Raw genomic sequence first — 26535 nt, forward strand, 5'->3', positions numbered from 1 at the left:
CCTTAATGAGAAAGCAATTACCATGGGTTTCTCCCCAGTCCCTGTGGCCTGGTAGCGTTGTCCGAAACCTGCCTCTCCCCACCTGCCTTCAGCTCTGCGTCTGCTTCTCTCTCACATTCTCTTCCCTTGTACCTCTTCTCCCTTTCACTGTGGCTGCAGACTCTCTCTCTTTCTCCATCCTCTCTGCAGCCTCTCTCTTTCGCTCCTCCCATCACTGAGCTCTAGGCAGCTCTGGGTTTTAGACGGATCACTCTCACAATGGTTGATCAATACGGGTATTGATCCACTGGCAAAATGTTTATAAAATCATTCTGGGCAGCTGCGGTGCAGCGGAGAGGGGAGGCGGGGTGACGAGAGGGCCAGCATGCCATGCCATTTGCCTACGAGTGTGCCAGCATGGACGTGATTGGCTGTTTGTTTGCCCGCCTTGCCAGGAAGAGGGCTGGCACACTCTGTGATTCTTTGTCATTGTTGCTTGGTGTACCACATCCCTTTCTGGCTTACGCTGCTAAACTTTCCAGACCACCAAAGCAGAGTGCCGCAGTTTAACCTTTTTGCCGCTCGATGTTGACTGCTTGCCAAGCTGTGGCACCCGCTCGCTCTCCCTCCACGTCAGCCAAGAAATTAATTTGCATAAATTAGCAAGCTGCAGGCAATCCCACTCTAATGATCCACTGTCATTTAATTTCCCCTAGCTCTCTTCTCTTATTGGGAAAACAGTCTTTCTCTTCAGTGCCGCCTAATGCCGGTGTGTTTGTCCATGTGCCCACCTGGTAAAACTATGGTGCAGTGTCTATATTCAACATGTACACACACTTTATATACACATCTGTCATATTATTAATATGAGCAAATAAATGCATGCGTACAGACTGAACTTCTGCAGAGGAGCACCTATCTTGTCCCTGTGTTACTATCATGAGGGAATAAGGAGCTCTCTGGGGACAATACTTTTGCCTGTCTCTCATCCTTGGCTCCCTTCTGACTCTCACACTTGGGAGCTTACTGTAGATGAAAGAACTCTGTTTTGGTCTCTTGTACTCCAGTGTGGGGATCATTAGTGACATTAGCAGCAGCACGCCAACCACAGCAGGCTGCTGCGCTGTGTCTATAGCAGAAGCATGCTGTTACTCCACTAGGGAATGCTACTGACAGACCGGTTAACTCAAACAGTGGAAAACTTTGGTGCAGTTCATCTAGACAGTAGAGACAAGTGGTGTGGCTTACCAAAGGCTTTGTAATCTAGGGAGGGGCCTTTGCTTATGTCTTGTTGAGTGATGATGTATGGGATGTTTCTTTACACAGAGAAGATATTTGCACTGTGGAGTGTAGTGTGGTGTAACTTTTTCCAGAATCACAACTCTTGTTGAACCAGACTAACATCTGTCAGCCATAAGGCCAGGCAGCCTCTGTGACCTAGAGTCAACCTCACCCCTCCAGAGTGTGCAGCTTCATCTGTCCCCTCCCTCTCTGGCACCTAACCTAGACCCACATGCCCAGACAGTGGCGCAAACCACATTTCATGAGCCTGCCCTCGCCCATCTCTTATTATGGAGTGTAAAGGTAATTATGGGAGATGATACGCATGACAGTAGCTGTCTAAGTGTTTCACTTTATTAATTAGTTGCAGGAGTCCCTTATGTTTGACTCATGGTATTAAAAAAAACTTCCAGGGTTTTTCTTAGGCCTCACTGAATTCACTAACCAAGGACTCCTAGGAAAATGATCAGTACACAACACACCCAAATAAACACATGGATGTGGGAGGAATATGCAGAGGAACTGTCACTCACACATAAGATGTAGAGTGGTAATTACTCTAACACATCCAGAAGTGGCCACAGCCCATTCATTACCATAACATGTTGTAATGAAGTTTAATCCCTCATCATGTTGTCTGTGGTTAGAGAGTGGTGTGTGGCTGTCATCCTCCTCTACTCCAGATGTCTTCCAGTCTGTCTCTCCTCTGTGCTCCTCTAAAGACATGTCATCCAGTACCCTACCTTTTGCTATGTTCTTCATTTTTTGTTTCTCTGCCTTTTTCCTTGTAAATTTATTTTGACCTCATCCATCTTTGTTTCTTGCCTCTTCCTTTATCACATTTTTCACCTTTTGTTCCCTCTTCCACATATCCTCCCGTCTCTTAGCGAGTCTGTTATTTATTTCATCTGAATGCAGGAGCTTCTCACAGAAATCAATTTCAGCTCAGACAGCATAACCAAACAAAGCACTGCACTCATTTTAGCATGGGCATAGATGTAACCCATCTCTCTCATGTTCTCCCTCCCACTCCTTTATTTGAAGACATTTTGTTCTCACTCTGATGTCATTATGTCAATCACTTGAGACATGTGGCAATGTGTGAATGCAGCTGCTAAATGAGTCATGGCAAACAATAATCATTAGACACTGCAGAGTTTATGTCTGTTAATGTATATGTCAGTGCTGCCAACTTTTGTCACCTTTCATTCTGAGTGTAAATTTGAGCATTATACAGTTCTGAGACTTGATGTGAGTGTGTGTTTGTGTAGTTGTGTAATGTGCTGTATCTGTCTGAGTGATTCCTGTCAATAGGCATTTTAAACCCCTTTGTCCTTACTGGACTTAAACACAGAGCATAGACAAGAAGCAGGTTCCTCCCACTGCTGTATGATGAGAAAGACTTGAACTGCCAGCTCTCCTGTATCGTTTTCTCTGCCAACCATCCTCTTTGTACAACAGATCAGACCACCAGTTAATGCAGCCGCTGGATTGGCCTCTTTCCTTGCTCTGCTTTTATTGATTTCAGCCAGACACAGAGAAAGACAGAAAGAAAGGGCCTTTTCAGGAAGAAGTTAAATGGTCAAGTAGCGGGTGGAGGGTGGCTTTCACCACTTTATTGACGAGGTGGAAAAATGTCACTATTATGGAGGCCCTTGCAGCAGATAGCGAGCTGATTGGATGAGTGCCCCCAGGTCAGAGTGGTGCACGTTCCCTCTGCAGCCAAACGAGAGCAAATAAAAGGGCAGAGGAATCTGCTTGAACTGGAGGTGAGGTTCCTTTCTACCAGGCCTCTCTTTAGGCAACATTTCTCTGGGTGTATAAGGCAGAGGGCTTGGAATTTTGACTGAGGGCTGATCTCTGGTGGACTCTTTCCCACTGAACGTCTCTGTTGAAGCATTGTAGGCTTGCAACATATTATTGCTCAAGGGAGTTATACGTTAAATAAGCCCATGATACATATAACATTGATGTAGAGTCTGTGTAGTGATGTTTGAACTGCAGCTTGGTAGATGGACTATAAAATAGGCCGCAGGATGAAGACATTGATGAGTAATGTAGAGATCTTAGATGGTGATCACACAGAGACATGTCTTTGTATACTTAGGACCCGTAGCCCTGCAAAGCAGTCAAAACGGACAGAACCTGACAAAATGACAGACTGGGCCCAGACTGGCTTGAGTATGACATATATAAACAGTGTCAGTGTCAGAAAGGTGGTGTGTTTTCAAGTTTGGCATTCATTTATTGTCCTGTGTTTTAATGTGAACTCTGAATCTGCACTAATGTTGATCTTGATTTAACAGGATTTGCTGTGTGGTTAAAAATTAAAGAGGATAAAACACACCAAACCCATTATAATACAGCAATGGTTTTATAGTTGTAATCATTTGATGTCAGAGAAAATGGTTTATTTTTTTTACCGATGTTAGAAAATGAAAGGACAATAGCTACACTGCAAAAAAGGAGTGTCTAAAAACAAGATAAAAACACTAAATCTGAGGAAAAAGGTACTCAAAACAAGTGAAATATCTGTCCATGCAGCAAGATAATTTCACTTGACAAGATTTCTTGAATTATGATTGTTAAATCTAGAAATAAGCATGTCTACAGATGTATGAATGCTTAGAATAAGAATTTAACTCTGAAAACAAGATAACACTTTTAAATCTACGTTTGTTTGTTTTTTTTATCTTGGTAAGAACCAAGTAATTTGCAATGTAGAAATAAAGTTATACTCAGTCTGAGTCTAAGGGCCCCTGATAGAGATGAGGTCGTGAGTCCTGACAAATCACAGAGGGTTCAACTCTGAGCCACTCTCAGGCCCGGCCCGCTGACGTCAATCAGTCTAATTAACCCGGCATATCATCTAGTTGGCCCCTCCTAGCAGCACAAGGCAGAACTCTGGAAAGGTCAGCATGCCACAGCAGAGACAGAGCCGTGCTTAATCAGAGGTGAAATGGTTTCTTTTCCAAATTGATTCCAGTTCAGATCAGACAAGAGTGTCTTGTGTTGAGCCATTTAAAGAATAAAGCGGAAGGCGGCAGGCGCTTTTAAAAGGGCTTTTATAACAAGACATTAACAAATAAAAACTGTTCTGGGGACATCTGGACCAGAGCCCAGAGACCATTGAGCAATATGAAAGAACTCTGTCTGTCTGTCTCCATCTTCATCTCTTTCACTGTCTTTCTCTCAATGTGTCTCTTAATCTCCTTCCCAGCATGAGACACTCCACACATGCCCATACTCAAATGAACTCAGAAATTCATACAAACTCTCGAAGAAACTTTGTTCCTACATTGTAAAAATTGCAAAATTGCTTTTATAATGTTGACACAAAACAGTGTGAAATAAATATTTTGTCTTCTTTCTCACAAAGTAAACTAAATGCCATTAACACTGGAACCCTGAGGCGTTATATCTTTACACCCTCTTAAAAACTCTTTTTACAACAGACTTGTCATAGCCATGTATACATAGAAGGAAACATCTGAGCTGGCCCACACCCACACACACATCTGCACACTCCACATTCACCAACTCCCTTATGCTGAATGCATAATATATGTAATGAAATAATGTTTCCAGTGGGGATGGCTGTGGCTGGGGGATGGAGATGTGTAGTGAATATCAATGTGGCTCCCCCCAGACTCCCTGGTTCAATTGGTTTGATGGTGGGGGGTAAATGAACATGTGGGAGTGCAAGAAGCTTTATCCCTTTGCCCAAAGCTACTGTGAGGAGTCCACACACATAGAGGAGGGGGCTTTTCACTGCCCACTCAGTCATTAGGAACCTAGGATTCATACATTCACTGATGGTGCATCCTCTGTTGTCCCCTACGTCCTATGCGTAAGCTGGGGACTGTTAAACCTTTTAACATGAAACACAAATACTGTGTTGTCACATTTGTCTCATGCAGACCATCTTTTGTTTTAAACAATCTGAAGCATGATGCATGTAAGCATGTAACCCCTCATGTGGTGTCCACCTCCTCTACCTTTGTACTACTGTAAAATGTATGTTAAGTACAAGGGTTTTAACTTGCTTTGAAGCACCCCTTCTCCAGGAAATTTTGATGAAAATCAATGGAGAGACAAATTACATTTTCCCCTGTGCCTCACCTTGACTGACTCAAGTGAGCTCATCTGTTCCATCTTGTCAGAGTGGAGATGCTGTGTCTCTGTCAGCTGGAGCTTTGATGTTTTAAACATTACCATTAATAATGTTTTCAGCATCAAAATTAATTGCTTTGCTACTGTGTCCTGCTCTCTTCATCCTAAGCTAAAGTATGCATAAATCAAGACTAACTACCTTTGTCTTGAAATTTTGAGGTCAGGAATTTGGGATGAGACCAAACTTGCATCTGTCCAAGAAGAGTACAAGCATTTGTGTGTGTGTGTGTGTGTGTTGTGCATTAGAATTGCATTGCAAAAAAGTACTTTTGAAATATGAGTGTTGTTCATATGCTTAAATAGAAAAAATGTATCATGTTTTCGCCTTTTTATAAAGAATAAATGATTGTGGCAACATGTGGCTCAAAGAATTGGATGTGTGTGTTTGTAGAGCAACTGCATGTAAATGTCAACGTAGGATGTTGGTTTGGGTAATTCTTCATAGTATTATAATTGTGAAATAGAAACAAAAGATGCTGCGTAGCAGAATGCATGAACTTTTGCCCAAATTACTGGAATGCCATTCAATGACGGATGCGTTTTTACAACAAAATATGAAATATTGGAGCTGTCAGTGGGTTAGCTTTGGGATGTCGTTCATTGCAGGATGTGGTGACTTTTGAATTAGTTTGGATTAGACGCTCGAGAAGTATTTTTGTGACTTCCAGATGTTCTGTTATCTATAATTCCCAGCTGTGTTCTGAGAGGTTAAATGAGCTGGAAAGTTTCTGTTAAGTTCTGTTATACTCATCAAACTCAGGGAAATGTAATTAGTGCCTTTTTGAGTTCACATTGCCTAGCAACTCAGGCCTAAATAAACTATAAAAAATTGCCTTCCTTTTTTATTTAGCCACGCCTCTTAGTGCCAAGCACCTCCTCTTGAGTGGCTTCAGCCTTAACCAGTCTCTGGGGCCCCACAATGTGAAGACAGGGTGAGGAATGTGTGAAGCATCCAAGGAAACATGAACTGCTATTTTCCCACAAGTATGAAAAAACAGAGGCCATGGCTGTGGAATCTTTCTGACGCAATCAGCTAGTGGGATGGCCGCTGTACAGTTGGGATTTAGACAGGGGCTCAGGTCAGGGTGTTGTTAAAGCTGTGTTCTTAGGGCTGAAAGATCTAAGCTGGACCTCGGTGGGTTAGAGAGCTGCTGACGAGTGTAAAATCTGATGAGCAAAACTGGATGGAAAGACAGCTGTAAGCTTCTGAATGGCATCATTTGGGAGCACTCCATGGTTCTCGCTGTTTCATTTTTTAACAGGCATCTGTAGGGAAGCCCATTAATTGTTTGTTGGCCAAACTATCATTAAAAAAGCAGACAGCTGGGTGGCTTTTACAGAGATGTAAGAGGGAGCAGTGAGCTGAAACAGGAGAGAGGATCACTGAAGAGGCCCCAAGAGGCCCTCCTAGAGACCCAGATGATTACCACACTACCGATGCCTCTGTAATTCTTCATACATTAAGACACAAGGTTGAAAGGAATTCCCAAACACAAAAACAGAGCAAACTTCAATGAGCCTCTCTTTCTTTCCTGATCTAATTATCGCTGCCCCCATAATCGCTGTTATATTCATCATAGTGCTCAGTATTTATAGGGTCTGTTTTCATCATAGTAATAATGTCACTCTGGAATTCCCAGAAAGAGAAGGAGAGAGGCATACATCATAGAGTATATAGAGGAAGCAGCTGGAGATAGGGTGTGTTGGTTCTTGGATCCAGATCTAATTTGATGTTGAAGGCCACAACAACATGAGTGCTTCACTACCTTTCTGCCTGTGCCCTCTGGGTTTTTCCCCTGGCGCTCTGCAAAGTCTCCAGATGATCCAGTTGATCTGGACCATAACCTCTGATCCTAGACTTGGCCTTGAGTGGGCCTGTCTTACTTTCTTACACCCCTATGAGCTGACAAAGACTATTGATGAAATAAAGTCACTTCAACTACTGCTTTTTCTTACTTCCACATTTTTCAGTTTAGCAGTGTGCCTTTGATTTTTTTTTTTTTTTTTTTTTTTTTTTATTGTTTCTTTCCTTTTTGGTATTTTCTTGCCTTTAAATCACTCAGCTCTCTTCCAGTCTGTATCCATGTAACTCCAAATTCTGTTCCCTAATCTCTTTCTTCAGTCTCCATCCCATTATCCCATCCTTTTACCCTCGAAACACTCCTATTTCAAGGGAGCCCACTGCCTCCTATTCTCTGCCCCTACAATGTTGCTCCCAGTGTATATTTAACACCCACATGTGAGGCCTGGCGAAAGTGCCTGGGGAATGGAAAGGAAAACAAGCATGCCCTCTCTCCTGGCCCTTTAGTGCTGGTCTGCTATAAATACCTCCGTGTGGCGCGCCGGTTCCAGCACCAGTGGCATGGGAACCTCTCTCCCTCCTTTGGTCCATAGCTTGTCCACTAAAGTTCAGTGTGGGAAGGCTTTAGCCTGAAGGCTGGCCTAAAGGGTGGGAGGGTAGGTGTATCCAATGTGACCAGTGTGACACGGTAGAGGAAAAAGCGGGTTACGCACGGCAGCGGTGGTCTTCCCATGTGTTTTGTCTGATTTTTTTTGAGGAGCGTCCCTGTGTCTTCTCCCTTCCCGTCATCTCCATTTTCAAAAGGCTTCATGTATACTGCATTTATGCTGTTTTGCCTTATGAAGATTGTATGAATATGTGCTTTTCAAACTGTTAAAAAAGAGATTCCCCCTTTCTTCACTGCGGTGAGGCGTTTGTTATGTTACTCCCCCAAAAATTGATTTAGACTTTTCAAAGGTTTGTTCTTCACAGTGCTGTCTCCCTGTGTCGATGCACGACAGGCTCAGCTCATATTTTCAGAGTTTGAGGTAATAGTTTTAAACTGACAGACTAAACATCTCTCCCCGGCTGTTCCACTTCTACAGAGTAAATAGTTTTATGTGCACAAACACACGTGCACACACATACACAATCTGGTAACTGACGTCGTCTAATGATTATTTCTTTTTGGTTTGTGGGAGTTGAGGAGAATTTTCTGGATTGTATGCTAACCTCTTAAGATACTTTCCTACCTTCTTTGCCTGTCTTTGTTGAAAATGTTTCACCTTTACCATTAACTACAGAAAATCCATTATAGTCTTTTCACAGATGTGTATCTTAGATCACTTATGATTGCTGGACATCAAAATATAGTTTTACAAGAGAGTCTTATCCTGTGTCAGTGTCATGTAAGAAACATCAAAGCTTTTTGTTTGGTCATTTAACATAGAGTTCACATATTAAATGTCTGTATTGTTCCTTTATCCCCTCACACCTCTCCCTATGTCTCTCCCTATAGCATTCTCCTTATGTCTCTTTTCCTTTCGCTCTCTTACTACTCTCTTTTCCTCTCTCCCACCCCTACAAGGCTCACTTGTTATTTTTTCGTACAAGGTCCTGTAATTAAGTTTGACATAAGCGCAGGGATTAAATATGTGGTTGAGGAGGGAGAGAAAGGAGCTCTGTTACAATCTCAAGGCCAGCTGTAAAATGGAACCAGATTGCGACACTTGGAGCTGGAAAGTTTGGGAAAGGTGCCGAGACTGAAGCTGTGTTCTAGCAACAACGGGATCTGAGTCCTTCTATAGCTTTAGAGCAGCCAAACAACTACTGAGCCTCCTGCCAAAAAAGCTAATATTAAAAATCCAGGCCAATGATAATTTCTTTTTCAGCTAAAAGACTCCTCCAGCTAACCATTAACTATTGTCTGTCCAAGCAGAGGAGTGATATCTTTACTATGGCCAAAATAATACTAGAAAGCAAATTCTACCTACTTCACTGCAATGAGTAAGTAAAGTTTATGACCACAATGAATTGTTTACCTCCTGAAAAGAGAACTTATTTATCTGCCAGTTAATGCTCATTATCAGACCTGTTAAACCGGGAAAGATTAAAACCAGCTGTCACTTTGTCAGAAAAGTTTTAAAAATGGAAGCATTGTGTTTACAGTTTTTTTTTTATATGATCTAACAAGTGAAGACAAAAAGAGCAATAGCAGTCATTAACTCTCACTGATGGTAAGAAAACAAGAGCGATTGTCTCATCTATAATGAGGCAGTAAAACCCGTTTCAAATGCTATCACTCAATCACTGACACCAAATATAGAAATATAGGCTAAGATCAGCCCCCAGTGCACCAAGCGTGTCGATAGGATTTTCTTCTGTTCTGAACTCTGAGAGGTCTCACATGGAACTTTGCATTCTTAAATAACTCTGGCAAAACGCTTTAATCTTAATGAGTCTGAACAGCAAATCTCTCATCTGCAGCAAAAAGGATTAGGAATGCATAAAAAAAAGACTGCCGTTCCACTTTGATGAATTGTGTTTAGAAAATCCCTGGGCATGAAGTTCTCCCAACGAACAAAGCGTTAGGCGAGAACGGATGCTTTTAAACAACACAACTTATCAGAGAAAAACAGAACATGCATTTAAGTGAAAATACAAAAGCAGAGATGATTCGACTCCTCTGCAAATGATAAAAGTGACTAACTCTTCAATCCACTTAGCTACTTTTGGAATCAAACCTGGAGTAGCTTTGCACAAATTACTTTCATTGTGTTTTCAGTGCTTCATCAGTGGTGTGTTTATTTATTCGGCATGATGCATTTTGCTATTGTTAAGCGTAAATAAATGAATTCATAATTTTTTGCCTTTTTGGTAGAAGCACTTGAAATGGGTGATGCAGTGATGAAGAAGGGAGCTGATGAGCAGAGACAGTTAATGTGCCGAGAGGCGTTGCTCTAAAAAAAAAAAAAATAGATCTGCTTCCAGTATAGTTTGGCTGTGGTTATTGTAATAGATGAACAGACACACAAGTTTTCAAGTGTGAAAATGTAGTTACTTAAGTATGCTGTTATGCAGAGGTGTTTGTTTGTATTTGATTAATACATTATTGATAATATGTTAATGTAATCCAAATCAAAGCAGTTCAGCGTTTACTTGATTAATTATTACTCTGTGGTGTAATTTCCCCAAACAGTGTCTCTGAGTATTCGGGGTTAGAGCAGTGAGCCTCTGGCTAGTTCAGTCTGCTCAAACTACAAAGAACCTCACTGCACTGGGACCTGCACTTGGTTCCCCCTTTCCAACCCCCCACCCACCTCCCTACATGCCCCCAGGCCTTTAGAAAACTACTCTGCCTGATTTGGGCTGTATTTATTTTACCTTTCCTTCCAAATCAGTGTTCCCCTTTGTTTTTCTTAATGGATGTAAGAATGAGATATTGCTGATGTGGACCAGACATACTGTATGATCCATATTAATGAGAAAGCACCGTCAACACAAATATATCGTGCTAAAATAAACAACCCTGTTACCAAGGTGCATATAGAAAATTTTCTTGCAGCTCAGGACACATCTCTGCTTTGCAAAGACATCAATGTCTGGTGTGTGCAGAGTAGCGATAAATATTACCATGCACTTGACCTATATTGATCCTCCAGTAGGATGTATACCCACTCCACCACGTTGAGCCTAAACATCTGGTCACCAGAGTGCTCCCTTGAATGACAGATAACATCTGGGAAGTCTGCTGCTATCACAGGAAACAATGTTCCTATCTCCCCCTCCCCGCCCCTCTATCTCTTCTCACTCTCTCCCCCTTGTCCCTCTTTCCCCATGTCCTGCTCATAAGCACATCCCCACCATTGATTTCCCATTAACCCCTTCCAGACTGTGAGTATCTGCCCACCCAGACACGCAGACACCAATGGATTGATTAACAACATAATGGCATCACGATGGCCGCCCATTCTCATCAGCTTGACCATGAGTACAGACCAGTCCAGACCCCGTAGAACTGCACAGTGCAGCCCAGTATCTGTTCCACGTTCTCTTGGGTTCTTTGGCGTCTGTGTTTCTACTCCTTTTTCCTTCTCCCTCCTCTTCTTCCATGTTCTCTCTTGCCCCTTTCTCCTGTCTATTCCATGTTTCCTTGACTATTTTTTCTTTTAATTTCACTTCTCTACTTTCCTTTCTGTATCATCCTGTGTCCTCAGCATTTTCTTCCTCCTCTCAGGTCCCTGTTAATATTCACATGGAATTGAGCCTCAGGTCACACATATAGACCTACCATCCGAAGCACAGTACTCAATGTTCCTGTTTGTTTTCACAATACCATGATAAAACGTGTGTGTATGCATGTCCATGTGTGCAGATTTCCAGCTATATAGGCTCGCAGGTATGTACTGGTCAGTGTCACTGAGGACAGCAGTTCACAGAGTTTTAGTTTAACTGTCTAGATATTTAGTTGTATCACAGTATTGCTACAATTCCAGTACTGTTTAAAAAAACTTCTTTAAAAATATTGACTGATGTTATTACAGTGGATGAGAAATTTAACTTGTTTCACTGTGTGGGTGGTTGTATTGATGTGCATATGTTTAGATATTTTTCTTTTGTTGCTCAACAGACTATGTATTAAAATATATACTTACATAAAAGGATCCCATCATATCTGTTTCGCTATGTATTTCCTCCCTTACTTTGGCAACTGCTTTGGCGGCAGAGATAAAGTAAATGTGTGTTTGTTAGGTTGTGTTTGTGAGCCACAACGGAGGCAAGTTAGAAAAAGCCCTTCATTTAAGCATGGCGTGCCTCCATCAGTCCTAGTCTCTGATGTACAAAGAGCCCAAAGGAAGGAGCTTCACAGCTGTTTGTAAACTATGAGAACAGGAAAGGTCAACAAAGTAATGCAGTGCGTTTTTTGTAATGCATTTTCATCTCTCTCTGTTCCATAGTGAGACAGCAGGGCTGCGCCCTGCCTCAGTAGTACTGGTGCATTTAAATTACTGTTCTTGCCTGGAGAATAATGGTGAAAGCATAACCCCATTGTATTCTTTGATAAACTCTGGAAAATGCATGGTATAAGCTAAGGAAGAGGCGCGGTTTAAGGGCACAATTGCCTTGCAAATCTACCATGGCAAAGTTTTTCTGGGTAAGAGAGAGACAGAGAGGAAGAGAAGTAGAAATGGGGAATGGAAGGTTGAGGGAGAGAGAAAAGGGAGAGGGAGGATCCAGCATGTGGGTAGAGTTGGGGGGTATGGGTTGCAGGGACACGTGTTATCTCTGGGTGCAGAGGTCTTTGTTTGCGGGGCGAGAGGTATAGATTTCCTCTCCATGTCAGCGCCTTTATTTAGGGCTCAGCACAGAGGGGACAATAGCAAACTAATCCACTACTGAATCAGGATTAATATTCAAGCTGCAAATATTAATTCACAGCCTAAAGGAGGAAATTCAGAATGTGTCAAAATGCTCAAACAAATAAAGAACAAAAAAGCCTGAGATCTCTGACCAAAAATTGCATCCAGAGTCCTTTCATATGAGTGCATTATTTTTACTGGGTCTCACAGTCTCGTCTCAGCATTCTGTTTGATTTCTGTATTAATCTTCATAATGATTTTCTATAGAAGAGCGAGAGCTGGGGGAAGCTGAAGAGCTGCATGTTGTTTTTGGCTATTCTCCTCACTAAGCTTGGGATTTAAGATCTGGATTTGAATATTTATGATAGAAAATAATAGAGGTTATAAAAATAAGTCCCTGCAGAGCTGGGCTGTAAGTTATAGGGGTAAGCAATGTCTCCCACATCAAAGAGGCCCGGAGATGTTGGCCAGTAGTCAGATGCCTGTATAAGCCTATAGCTCTTCATCCCGGCACATTACAGAGTTTGGTTCTACTGAACACATATGATCTGAAAACATCAGTTTGACTAGGAGGACACAAAAGTTGGTTCAAGTTATTTAGTCCATTGTTTTCTACCTTAAAAACAAAACAAAACAAAACAAAAAAAAACAGAAAAGCAGAACTATTGGGGTTAGATCGTTTGACTTGTTTCAGATGTAGTTTCACTTGTTTTGCAATTGAAAATCAAGTGACAGTATCTGTAACTGACAGGTGGATTACTCCTCTAGTTTAAACATAAAATCACTTGATGCAAGAAAATGTTTTAAACATGTTGGTTTGCATTTGAAACAAGTGACACTTTGCCTTCCTTTTGACAGTTTTCTTCTGTTATTTTTTTTTCTTTTCAGAGAACTGTGATGTTGAGATCCAATGCCAGGCATAGAGACTTGGCATGACAACAATACTTTGCTCTGTGGAATTGTGGAAATGAAAGCCAGTCTGGTTGCTCTCCTCAGGAGTTTCCAAAGAGCAGGGCAGAGTGACCTGTCCCAAAACACAGACGAATTGGAATAGGCATTTACACTTACACCTGCTGATATGACTGGTGGCAGATACACTGATGTTTACAAGTTGTACACTGCTATCAAATGTTAAACTGAGCGAGCTGAATCAGTGAAATTCAGGCATTATTACATTATCAATAAAAACATCATGCTTTTTTAAATGTACAATTTAAATACACATAATCATGAAGAAGAAAGGAGATTTTTTTTTTTTTTTTGCACAACATTGGTTCTTAACAAGCAAGCATACATGTCCACAACACCCATACAACACAAATACACATTCATACAACTGCGCACAGGCACAGTAATCCCACACTAGGGGGTAGAGGCCTGTTGTATAGCAGTCTGAAAAACCATTGTAATGTTCAAAGGGGCTTCACAGAGGCTCTAACCATTGGTCTAATGTGATGAGAGACTGTAAACTTCATCTTTTATACATGGCAACATAATGTGAAAGGTCAGTTTATCTTAATCCTCAAATCTGCTGCATCCAGGCCCGTGGCCCCATTTCATGAAGTTAAAGAAATAATCTTAGTCCATTCTGAAGACGGCCCTTATTATCTTCTCTGCAAGGTCCAATCAGAAGATATCATTAGAGTGCACTATGAATGCACTGTAAGGAATGATTATTTCTCTTTTCTAATCGGCCCCAATCATATCATAGAATCAGCTGGACTGTGCGCTCATGGTGAGAAGCTTTATTATGTCCAGTGATTAATCATCAAGCGCTGCCTTATCCCTCTTAGACACACAGCACATTGCTTGCCTTTTTCACAGAGGGAAAATGGAAAAACATCACCTTCATCTGCACGGTGCTTACCTAATTTTACATACTCTTTTGTACACCTTTACAAACGGCCGCATAACACAAAATACTGTTGTGCATGTGGACGTGGATAGAAGACCAGCCGTTTTTTCTTCATGTACTGAACAGTCCGTCAGTGTTTGTTGGATACCTGTGAATATGAATACATAGACAATTATATTTTCCCCATTCCTGTGCCATCGCTTCCAGATCTGGCCCGATTTATTTCAATCTGTTCTTTTGCACATCTACCAGCAAAAATTTCCTTTTGACTTAAAACAAGTAACAATATGTCCTTAAAACTACACAAATTGAGGACAGATTTCCTGCAGAGCTGTGAAGTGGAATTTGCAACCATATTTTTGTGAATTAATGCAGGTCAAAAAGGTTATCATCTTATGGCCAAGTTTGGGCAATTTGTTGTTTAGGAATCCTTTGTTCTCGACTGAAAGTGTGTCAAATGTAGACAGATTGTGAAATATTCATTCCTTGACTGCAGATCATATTAGAGTGTTATTGTTTGTTTCGTTTTGTATTCCACCCCTAATTTGCCAGTGGTACAGTTTCTCGGGAAGTCTAACAAACACACATCAACTTTAACAAAGGTAGACCCCATCCTGTACCCTTAATTAGAAGGAAATTGTAAACAGACGCATGTGTTTCTTTTTCAGATTATCCATACTTTATGACTGAATGTTTGAAGTTATGAGGGATTCTGAATCAGCACTGCTCGAGTGGTGCTCTTATAGGACATTGTTGTCTTCAATTATTTTCAGTTATATTCCCGTCTGCAAGAGGCAGGGGATCATTTATTATTTAAAGATGCAATCGTTGCTGTTTATCTGGGATTTTAAAAACCGGGTTATCTTTTCGCGTATTTTTTTTTTATTAAAAGGAACAAAGTGTAATAAAGTGCAGTTCCAAATAGATGCTTGTCTCTTTAGTGTGAGAGCTCATCTGCCATTATTGTGATTTAATATGAACGGTGCCAAGCAGCTGCTGAGAGACAAGATCTAACGAGCATCAGGAATGCTTTAGTATGTACATAAAGGGTCTCACACAGACATGAGCTGATACAGATGCACAGACGCACAAATACACATCTAGCTGCTTACTAACAATCACATTTTTATTCATATGTTGTTCGAATGATAGACACAAAGACTCGCAGCTAATTGTGATCATAGCTGTATTAATACATTTTCTTGGCAACAAGTGATAATTAGAAAAAGTACTTATTAGTGACTCCTACTTTTACATCAACCAGAAGAAAAAAATAAGAGAAAATCAGCTTAAAGCGATAGATATAATAGTATGTGTTGAAATCATACACACAGGTGACCCTGTTTGTTCAGACAGAAACAAACAGCTACAGATTCCTCAACTGCACATTCAGTTAATGCATTGCACTAAAATAGACAAAAAGTTTTAAAAATGTGATTTCAAAAGGTCTCATTTTAAACTCAAGACAGTGTCAGGCACACAACTTCACCCCCGAGTGCAACATAAGAATAGAACCTTTTTCCAGCCCCTCTCACTGTTCTTACACATCCAGTATTTTTTTAAACCCCAAAGCCCCACAACTCTTGTTGTTTTTCTTTTATGGTCACTGGTATCCACTCGCCCCACCAGCCCGCTTGTTACTTCCAATACTTAACTTTACACTGAAGCCCCTGCCCCTGAGACCCTAGTGTTGGGAGATTAGTCCAGCCTCAACTGAAGTAGACAAACTGCAATCAATACCCGATATAAGCAGTTCGCCAGGGTCAAGCGACCTTGCTGTATGGCACCCACGGCAACTCAAGTAAACTCCTTATAAATTCTGGGTGACTGACCCCTAACGACCTGGGCAGATAAGGTCAGTCTGGCCAGAGTGACCTAGAGCCAAGAGGCTAGTGTCCAGTCAGTCTGGCCATCCTATCATGAAGTGGTCAGTATTGCCTTTCTGTCACTCAGCAATTACTAGGAGAGATATGGCACCATAGATAGGCGCTGAATGTACAAGCAGGCAGTGGTCACAGAATTACATTCACAAAGCAAAGGGCCAGTAAAGTGACATGTAAACTACTCTAATGTAGACTCGTAATGACTGGGAGCAAGATGGATTGAAAGGAGTGTGACAACCTCAGAGAGACTGCATTACATCTGTGGAGGCAGACACAGGCATTACCGACTGCACAGCCCCGCTTTATTATATGTTCTAAAAAAAAATCTGATAATTTGCCATAAGAATAAGTGGTCATACAGCAGAAATTCTGTTCATTCCATTTTTGCAAACCACACATACATATTGCAATTTGACATTGAAGGATCTGCTACTTTTCTGCCTTTTCTCAATAGGCTGGAGGCAGTTGAGGTGGATGGGAAATACAAAAATCAGGACCTTGCCACCAGAGAGTAGAGTTCACATTTTAACCTCTGAGAGTTTTTAGATTTAGGCAGTAAAAGCATTTTGGATAGGGTAAGGAGAAGAGTTGTTTGGTTCAAATATCATTAAATACATATTGGGACATTTTTGCTACAGATTTCTGTACTTTTTTTCTGCATTAAACCTCTGTATCTTTCCCTAACATTTATGAAGTGAACGGGACCATACAAAGTTTGATAATGCTTTTGTTTTTGTTAATACAGACTCATTGTGTAACCTTAAAATGCCACACATTATTAAAACACTATGATAATGATTACACACTTGTAAAAATGTAGATACAAAAATTTTTTTTGTTTGTTTTTGGTTCAAAAATCCATGTATATGTGCTTTATAACAATATACAATTACTTTTTTAGTAAATGCACTGTAAAAATCTAGCAGATTTAATGTATGCATACTGTTAAAAAAATATAATAATAATAATAATAATAATAATAATAATAATAATAAGTTAGTTATCATTACCTATTGCAAATACTTTGATCGTGCACAATCAATCTATAGGGGTCCATTAAAATGAATCAGTAAAACAGGTGTAACTTACCAACAGAGGAGTGATCAGGTTCAAAAGCACACAGACAGACATGCAGGCAGAGGTCATGCTGCCTGCACAAATAGAGGCCTACATAAGTCACAGTGTTTCTCCCATGGCCTGTTGCGCTCCTCGACACAGGTCAGGGGCTAGGAAATCCCCGAAGCCATCCAGCTGCTGCCATCAGAGACTCTTGGCATTCTTCTGTCTGCTAACTATTTAGTTGTCAGTGATTTGGTTAAGTGGAATTGACTTTTATCTGCGGTGTGCTGTGGGGCTGCCACTGGCAATTCAGAATCCCCCTTCCTCAGCTCCTGTCTTAGCCTGGTGTCACATCTAGCACATTGCTATTGGCAGCTGAGCCAGGCCTAATCAATAGCCCAGGTCAGGGATGGCCCGCGGCTCTGCTGTGGGTGGGCTATTGATCCGACACACACACTCCCACAGGTCGCCCCGACAAACCGGTAAGTCGTGGCCTTTAAAGGAGTGAGACAACAAATTAACAGTGTCCGCTGTAAGTGCTGACATAACACTGTCATCAATATTATTTATTAACTGATCTGCTTTATAGACTTTATTTAAGGTGTCTTGAAGGGATCATTATTTAAATTGACATGTGGAACAAAAATGGTGGTATTCTAAACTCAGCATGCATTAACATCAGGACTGACAGACACAGTCGAGACCATTCAGTCACAAACCTGTCATAAGCGTAGACCTCAGCCTAGGCCTGTCTGCCTCCTTCTGTTCTCTTTTAACTCTTTTGTTCTGCATAGATTCTCTGTTGTCACTCTTTCAGACCTGTGGCCAATGAGCAAGAGTCTAGTTATTTTTGTTGCAGTTTTAAATGTTGCTCCCCGAGCTCCTTATCAGCACCACAATAAGAACTCTTGGGAACAATTAAACATGGGCTTTAACCACAGAGGTAAAAATAATCGTGCAGTGTTTCCAAATGGAAGTGGCTTCAAAAGACCTATTCAGTTATCACAAACCGTCTGTCTCTCCCGCCTGTATTCCCTAACTAAATCTCTGTCACAGTGGAACTATTGGAACATATGACAAGCATATTTATCCAGCTTCACAAACCAGGCCCATGTGGAATTCAAAGTCTTTTTTTTACACGTTTTTTTTCTCCCCATTGCTGGAATTGACAGTTGAATAAATATGTATTGTCTATGAGACTTTGTTGTCGTATACGAGTGATCCTCTGCAGAACAGTCAATAATATATGCTATTACAGGAATATGTCTTGTTCTGGTTACAGGAAAATTAAGTTTCCCTTTTTCATTTCTCATCTTAAAAGTCTTCAGTGGAATGAGAAGAGAAATTACTCACAGCAGTTCATTTGCTATTAAATGTAATCTTGAAATCATAAGAGGCTGTCCTGCTGTAATAGCATACAAATAATTATAGATTAATTTTGTTGGCTCTGGAAAAAAAAAAAAAAAAAACCTGCTTCTTTCTGAGATCCTGATGGAAGTCATACTGCTCTGGTTTCCTTCTCTTAAAAGACATTCATTATATTCTCAGATTTCAGGGATGGGGTACAGAAATTGTGGGTGCTCTTTCAGGGCTGCAATGGAAGTGTCATTCTTTTCAGATGTGTTCAAAACACACTTCTGACTGTTTTCTTTCTTTTGTGTTCTGTTGCAGGTGATGGTGTCATCCTGATTTCTTCTTCTTGTGACCCGGGAGTCCCTAAATCCCAAACCATATAGCTTTGGAAAACCCTGGAAATACCTGGAATTCTAGGAGTATATCACCAAAACCTCTTAAGGTGCCCAGGCACTGGATCAATAGCTTTACATTATTCTTTATTATTTCCCGTGTATACAAAGAAAGAGACGAGAGTCTGAACGTTAGCAATAGCCACTGGCCATCCGCCATTGCTTCAACAAACCTGCTGTGACCAAGAGGGCGTGACCTTTCTGCCTGCTGACTTCAAACGAACACTTGAAACGAAAACACATTCAGAAAGGCTTCTGTGTGGTGGCAACCCAGACCAAAAACCCCATCAGGTAAGGCTGTGAAGTCCCCCTTGCTCCTGCTGTCCAAGCCCTAAGCCCTTTAACTTCTTCAGGGCTTTGAAGCTAACTTGTCCCCAGTTTTTGTCCCCCATACGGTCAGCTTGGCTTCTGAGTTAGTGTAAAGGAAAGGTGTGCAGATAAACGCCCTGCTTTCATGCTCTGTTCAGCTATGTGTTCTTCTCAGATTAGAGGTTCTGTTGAGGTTGTGTGGTTGATAGACATTTACCCAGGGTTCTTCACCTGCTTCTTGAAGAGTCAGCCAGTGAATTGCTAGAGCTTGAGCAAATGTGCTAGAGATGAGACAAGACTTGACATATGTCACCAGACAAATCGCGAAGCATTCACACAGCTCTGTGCTAATTAGATACCGTATGTCTCACATTGTTTGGACATGCACACATGCTATACTTTCATAGATGTTTGCAGACCAGCATATGTAAATGTGCATTTTTTGGCTTACTAATGAGACAAAACAGATTTTCTTGCTGATAAAGTGTCACCACTGTTTGCGTGTGTTTGTAGATGGAGCTATGTTATGTTTTAAACATGTGTCTTCAGTGTTTAAGAATAAATATACTTGTATTCTAGCAAAAATGGCAAATTTTGATGCATATTTGCAACTTTGGGCTTCGCATATGGTTGTAAAATGAATATTCCTATTCAGAGGGACTTTGATTTTACTCAGCTTTGCACGTGCAATTTTAGGGTGTTGTTTCCTTCTTGTTTTGCAAAAGAGTGACACATTTTCAGTCAGTGATTAAGACCTGATCCCACAGTATTTGGACTATGTTCACTTCCTCTGATTGATAAGAAAACCTACATTATTTATTTATTTATTTATTTATTTTTCAATGCAGAGCCTTGAAACCAAAACGAGCCTGATAACAGGATATAAGAATTAGGATATGTACACATGTGGCAAAGCTCCTTCCCCACATTATAAGAAGGCAAAACAGAGGTTTTTTTGTTTTGGTTTGGTTTTTTTTTACTCTAAACATAGCAATTAAAAAGTGTTTATGCAATTAAGTGAATCTGGTAATAAAAATGACAGTGAAAGCAGCAGGGCATACTGATAAGTTATGGATCTAAACAGCTTTGTTTGAAAAGTTCAAAGCAATTTTGGAAAATTTAGGTCACTGAAATTTAGTACCCAGCAGCAAGTCGTTGTTTTGAAAATGAGAATGAAGTGAAAATAAATAAACAGACCTTTTCCTTTTTTTTTCTCGCTCTCTCTCTCTCTCTCAACTGCCTCTTTAAAGATTATTTTTAGTATGGGAAAAATAAAACACTTGAAAGCACAAGGAACAATATTTATTGTTGTGGATCTAATTAAGGACGTGATCTGAAATCTATTGATTCAGGATCCTATGGGTCAGCTGCCTTACAAGAGGACAGCGATAATACAGCGGGAGTCAGGAGTGGAGTGGAGTGGGCTCCAGTCTGGGGGAAAGCAGCTCCCCTCCCTGGTCTGTGCACTGATGGAGCCGCACTCCTTGCCCAGGGCTTCAGGGGTCTGACACTAGACCTTATTTTTCATGTGGGCTGCACACTGTTCTGTTGCAGCCGGGGTCGGTCCCTTTGTGCACCCCCCCCCCCCTTTAAGAGAAAAAGGCATGCATGATTTCATACATGAAAGATATATGTAATTGGACAGCAGGGCCTATGCAATACATTTACAATTCTAAACAGAATGCGTTAAAACCTCTATCCTCCTGAGGAAATGTATTTGTACATAGTAAAAACCATAAGATCAAAAAAGGAAGAAAAAAACAAAACACAGGTTATCATTCTTGTTAGATGCTTTGTGTCTCATGCGAGTATTCAAAATGCACACACGCTGCCAAAATATTGCACTGTTCCATTCAATCAGTGTGTGGCTCAGGCAGTTATATTGTAGCTTATGGAGAAATACAGTGAATTGTGACATGTACTGCAATATATGATTACAAATGGGCGTGTAGTAAAACATTCATTATGGTACATCTGAAGCTGTTATCACAAATAATGTCATCCTCATTTATGTGCTCTTAGACAGAAACATCAAATTCAGCCATCTCATCAGTTTTCAATTAAGTCTTCACTGGTCATGTACCTTTACCACATATTTCTGAATTTGATACAGTCTAAATAGCTATATGAGTGACATCCTGTACATCATAATGTGTTAGTGTCTGTAAATACAGGACAGAAAGTAGAACATTTAAATGAAAATCAAACTCTAGTTGCATAAAATTGTAGATTGTAGATGCATTTCCCAGATGTATTAAAGGGTTGGACACGCTGGTTGCATATTTGGCTGTGCATTCTCAAATGTAACCACAATCTTCAAACTGTACAAATATATAGGCATGCTTCCCATTTCAATTAATCATTTCATTGTGGTAAAATAATGTGTGAAACCACACATCTAGACTGATACATTTTAGATGAATTCAATCACCAGAAATCAGTGTTGGACACGAGGAACCCTCGGCATATCATCCCCACCTGCAAAACTGTAAAACTTGACCTTTGTTGGCTTGAAAACTGGAAAAAGTGAGGAATTTTAAAAGGCGCAGTCCACATTTCCCATGACGCTGATGTGTTTATGTCATATTTTATGGGGAAAATTGGTCTGAAGAAACTCCATAATTAGGCATGAAATAATCTGGAATACAAAATCAGATTCAAGATGAGCAAGAGATGAATTTAATGACTCCAGATTAATTTACAAGCTGTCATGAAGTGAATTAATGCATGTGATCTAATGCACATTTTATCCTCTAAGCTATAAAAGAGAATATCACATCACTGCCTGTCATTTGACCACTGGGAGGGTATGACCTTTTGGAATTCAAAGACAATTTTTCATGTTGATATCTTTTTGCTCCAATAAGCAGCAAAACAACTTGTTTAACTGGATTAGATTGAGCTGATACGCCACAACGTTGTAGAGATGCACACGACAAATGATTCAGTAACCACAGAGAATTAGAAGTGATTACTTGCTTTAATTTCTTCAAACATGACACACTTATGTGGTCGCCTGCATGTGTTATCGCGTTTAAGAGAAATCAAGGCGCCCCAGTGGATCAATGGGTACAATATCTCCAGTTTGATTCTGACTGGGAACCTTTGTTGCATTTCTCTTGTTTGTGTTTGCTATATGCTTCCATACCATCAACTAAGTAATAAAGGGGAAAAATGCCAGAAGAAAGAAAAAAACTCAGAAAGAGCCACAAGCCTCCATTTGCTTCCATTATTTACTCTCTGTAGAACCAAACCCCCTCTGTGTCTCCTATACATGTGGACAGCCAGAATACTGAACCAGACAAAAAAACCCACAATTTATGTTTGAAATAGGTTAAGGGTAGTATTTCTGCCATAGGAATGAGGTCAGCCGACTGTTACACACATGGTGAAATATATACATAACACAAAAGCAATCTCAGCTGGAAAGCAGGCCATGTGCATGAATACAGGTGTAATTTCGGAGTGTCTTCCCCGTGCAATCCCTGCAAGACTGCCGGAGTGATCCACATTTAAAGCTCAGCTCAAGGGTTGCACAGATGTGTTTATACAAAGCAAATTTAAGAAATGTAATAATGGGTCAAGGGTCGAGTTTATTTATGTAGCATATTTAAAACAACAGCTGCCCAAAGTGCTGTACAGATGTAAGTCAAATACATGATATAGTAAATTAGTAAGAAAAAGAATAGAATATACTAGAACTGATAAGAACAGATATAAAATGAATAGAGTAGAACATTTAATACACACGGAAAAAATCATTAGACCACCAGAAGTCATCAAAAACAATAGTTATGCAATCAAGTTCTAATTCCTGTGTGTATCATGTGACTAAAACAGACAGAAAAGAAAACATGGAATGCCTAAAAGCACTGTTTTTGGCGGTACAATGCCATTGAGAACTTAAGTGATTTTGGTTATTATCAAGAAAACCATGGAAAATGGTTCGATATCAGCTCTGAAATTAAACTCTTATGAGCTATTTTTATTGTTATCATTATATTTGTCCAAACAAATGTACCTTTAGTTGTATCAGGCATTAAAATGAACAAGAAATTGAAGAAAACAAAGGTGGTCTAATAATTTTTTCCACAACTGTATGCATGCATTTGTACATTATATGTGTACAGCACACGTCACAAGAACAATACTCTAGTGCACACTTGCATTTTTAGGTCTTCCTTCACCCTGAATCACTCGCTTTACGGGCTAATAGCCAAAAAAAAAGAACACCTTGGCTAATCACTTGGTTTATTGGCTCCAGAAACAGTATACTGCCACTGATGGACAGGCAGCACTCCATGACCCCTTCCCTCCCAACTCACCACCCACAGAAAATATGGTTGGAATCACCTGCCACAGAGGAAAAGTTTAGCAGAGCTCATAGGTGTTAAGCATCCATAATTCTGCCCCAGGTTGCTTTGACCATCTGAAATTACTTCCACACAACTCTGGGTGGCTTCTGGTCCAGGGGGCTCCTTCTCAGCTCTGGAGGTTTGATCACATTAGGCTTCAGATGAGTTTCGGTCTGCCTTGTAACTGCACAGATGATGTCTTTGCATCAGCGAGGCCTCGTGTGGAATTGTGTGATATGAGTTGCTGATTTCCACGTATGTGAAAGCCTGCGTGCTTTCCACCTGAAACTATTCACTTGTCTGAGATATTTGAACATTTTCACACCGATGGCATGAATGTTATTGTCACAGAAGGATACATACTGCTGCTAAATACCAGGGAAATGTAAAGCAGAATGCAAAAGCAGTATTTTATTTAGTGTAATTAGACTTCTTTTGTTTATTGTCATTTAGATTAGTTATTAGTTCTTTAACTCAAATTATTTATTCTAACAGTGACATTCCTTATATCTGAGTATTTTATAAAGCATATGCATTATTTAAAGTAAGGTGCATAATTTTTTTTAAAAAACATTTGATGGTTTTTACATGAATAATCAAAAGTAAGAGCAGGACTTACTGCTGTTTTGACTGGGGCCTCACGGACTATAAATGCTGTTCAGACATCCAGGGGCTGTGACGCAGGATTTGGATTTGACCCCTGGCGATAATCCTAGATCTGGATTTGCCTTCTGTGTCGCTTCCACCTGTCATCTTTCATCTCGTCGGGTTGTTAGGGGGGCTCTTCCTAACATCAAGTTAAGTTTGTTACATTCAAGTGCAAATGCAACCACGCACGAAGTGGGGTTTGAAGAGATTTGGCGTTGTGCAGATCCGTGATGTTCCTGTGCTCGGTTTGGGTCGGTTTACCACCAGCTCCAGTGTTTCTGCAGCCTGCAGTGGTCATATGGCTCTGATTTGGGATCCCTCTGTTTCAGTGAGCATTTCCAAAGTGTGTAAAACCCCACGAGTCCCGCCAGTCTCTCTCTCACTCGGAGTCTGTGACAGCAGCTCTCAGGATTTGTCCATTATTCACTTACATCCCGACCTGAAATGCGTTTTATCACAATTTATATCTTTCTTCACAAAACGCACCATATGTGAGCGTGTGTGTCCATTAAAACACACAGGCCTACGCATTCTAAATCACACATTTATTGCGCAATTCCGCGTCAAACACTCATCATGCTGTGGGAAATTCCATATTTAACATGTGTAATAATTGCTCTGACTGTGTGTGCTTTAAAAAAAAAAAAAAAAAAAAGTGCCATTATTTTTGTTGGATTGTGCAGACACGTTTGGCTGCAAAGTGTTTATGATTTCACATTTCGTGAGCTTGAAATGTAGGCTACTTCTAGGTGGATTTGGGAGATGCACAGATGTGACGGCTGGAAGCTAATCTGTGAGACATCATCTGTTTTTTTCAATATTGTACAAAAAGATGAAAATAAGCAAACCTGTTTTTAATTGGTTACATGGAGTTTTTAATTGGTTCCACAGTTAATCGTTACATGCATCATTTGTGTGGGTTAAATAGTTTCCCAAAAAAAAAAAAAAAAGAATGTAGGGTGAACTTGAAGTAAGATGTGATGAATGCTTTGTGGGCTAAGACTTGGCAAGCTATTGTGTATGTGTGTGTGTGTGTGTGTGTGTGTGTGTGTGTGTGTGTTTTCATTGGTTTTGAGGCATCTGTATGTGTTGTACAATAATAATAATAATAATAATAATAATAATAATAATAATAATAATAATAATAATATGCTGAAAAAAAAAGTGTCAGTATTAAAACATCCCCACAACACACTCACTCTCCTACAAACACACACCCAGAGTGGGATACAGAAAGAGGGAGAATCACGCTTGCTGGATTTTTTTTTCCTTATGTGTGAGTGTGTGTGTGTGTGTGTGAGAGAGAGAGAGAGAAAGGAGTGTGTGTGTGTGTGTGTGTGTGTGTGTGTGTGTGTAGGAGAGAGTGTGTGTCTGTGCGCGTGCTCGTGCGTGTATCATACGTGCACGAGCGAAGTGTGTGTTCTTTTATTCGATTTAATCGCAGGTTAGGGTGAAATAATCTCCACAGCCACATAAAGGCAGCACAACAGAGGATTTTTGGGATGTTTTACGACATTTTTCAAATATTGACAGACTTCAGATTTGGAATGATTATGTGTTAACACGAATATTTCCCTAAAAATCTAGACGTCAAAACTGTTTTTGAATTATGCATAGGATCATTAATAAGGTAGTACTGGCAGGACGAGTAAATGGATGAGAGAGAGGAATTGATATGCCTTCTTGTTTCTCATGTAAATGAGGCAGACTGACCAGACGGCCGCTCGTCATTTATTCTACTCCAAACTCTCAAATCACAACATCACCAGCAGAAAGCAGGTCTGATATCTCACCTCCAGCTGCATCCCGAAATATGCTGCAGGTTTGCTCCTGTGTTGCAGCTTTGCATGCGATCTGTTCTAACACACATGAAAAACTTTCACATTTTCTTTTGAAATATTTTAATCCTGGGAGGAAATATTACAATACAGAAAACAAAATATAGACCATCATCACATTTAGTTCAAGAGCATTTTCATGTTTATATTTTATTTCAAAAGTGTAGTGGTCATAAATAAATATACAGACTCCATACAAACAATGAAGCAAACAGAAAATCAGTATTTCAATCAGAAGACCTACACAACATCTGCAATAAAAACAACAAA

The 26535-nt window shown here is 40.3% G+C and overlaps 1 protein-coding gene across 1 annotated transcript in view; it reads left to right on the forward strand.

Moving 5' to 3' along the window:
- The window catches only part of zfhx3b (zinc finger homeobox 3b), a 288910-nt gene that overhangs the window by 120319 nt on the left and 142056 nt on the right, over window positions 1-26535 (forward strand). The window contains exon 5 of the mRNA XM_030127560.1: window positions 19042-19406. The gene's annotated coding sequence lies outside the window, so the exon portion shown is untranslated. The remainder of the gene's footprint in view (window positions 1-19041; window positions 19407-26535) is intronic.

The sequence above is a fragment of the Sphaeramia orbicularis genome, chromosome 3, assembly GCF_902148855.1.
Source record: "Sphaeramia orbicularis chromosome 3, fSphaOr1.1, whole genome shotgun sequence".
In the NCBI taxonomy this organism is placed as follows: domain Eukaryota; kingdom Metazoa; phylum Chordata; class Actinopteri; order Kurtiformes; family Apogonidae; genus Sphaeramia; species Sphaeramia orbicularis.